This window comes from Aplysia californica, unplaced genomic scaffold (genome assembly GCF_000002075.1).
Source record: "Aplysia californica isolate F4 #8 unplaced genomic scaffold, AplCal3.0 scaffold00595, whole genome shotgun sequence".
Lineage (NCBI taxonomy): Eukaryota > Metazoa > Mollusca > Gastropoda > Aplysiida > Aplysiidae > Aplysia > Aplysia californica.
The window spans coordinates 167,404-168,524 of NW_004797865.1; the positions used below are offsets into that span (position 1 = coordinate 167,404).

At 45.1% G+C, this 1,121-nt stretch overlaps 1 protein-coding gene across 1 annotated transcript in view; it reads left to right on the forward strand.

The window, feature by feature from the left end:
* The window catches only part of LOC101859358 (phospholipid-transporting ATPase ID), a gene marked incomplete in the record, with an annotated part of 79,849 nt that overhangs the window by 4,941 nt on the left and 73,787 nt on the right, over window positions 1-1,121 (forward strand).

Sequence of the window (1,121 nt, forward strand, 5' to 3'; positions counted from 1 at the left end):
CACACACACACACACACACACACACACACACACACACACATGTATACTCACACACACGCACACACATGCACACACGCAGACTCTCTCTTTCCGACCATCTTGTTTGCGCGACAGAGAGAGACAGAATAGAATCTATTCTGTCTCTCTCTGTTGCACAAACACACTCAAATGCACGCTCACCCATATTTTGTTTATATAACCCAGGCGTATGCACATTATACACTCCGGACTCCGGCATCTATAGGCTGTATATTACAATACAAAGTCGTACTCACGGACTGTGGATACTTGATCACCATCGCCATCGATCTCACACGTGTTTTATAGGAAGACGGTAAAGGAACAAATGTCTACCGTTGCTCTCTGATCCATTTTCCAGCGTGTTCTAAAATGGTTCATAATCCATCTAGCTAGTCTGCCACCCACTAGACTTTGCGTTCCCTTTCAAGTTGTAACTCATTGTCTCTTGTTGACGCTACGCGCAAACTACTCCTCCCCCTCCCTCCCGTGGGTGATTGGCGGATGCTCTGGTGTGGTTTGCTCCTTCTTTCCTATCAAACATCTATCATCCTTATAATAAATCTCTCTCTTGAAACACCTCTAATCTTCTGGCGCTCATATCATCTTATGCTGTTGCGAGTGCCGTAAAACCTCTACTAAAACTAAAACTAAACCTCCCTCCCTTTTAGAAGAAAAAAAAAAGGATACCCATCTTCCTTTCTAAGCCAAGTGAAAATGATGGCTATGACAATGTGCAGTCAGGGAGTCCAACGTGCCTATACCGTCGTCCAGTTCCCGTTCTTGGCATCGATTACTGATATAAAATGACAGTGTCTGCCCCTGCAAGACGATCGAACAGTCCTACCGATGGGTTCTCAGATGTAATCTCAGACGTCCACGACATCGCGTGGTGTGCTATGATCCTGGTGTTTCCTACATCATTACTGTGCCTGTGCTCTAGTGTTGTCTGATCATTTTGCTTCTTTCTTATTACTCTATTGTCCCAGTCTGTTGATGGAACCGTTTTGATAGTTTCTGTTTGGTCAGAGAGGGGCGGGGCATATTGAAATGAAGAAGAAATAGAAACAGAGATGAAGGGGGTCCGCGCTTTTTTGCGGGGG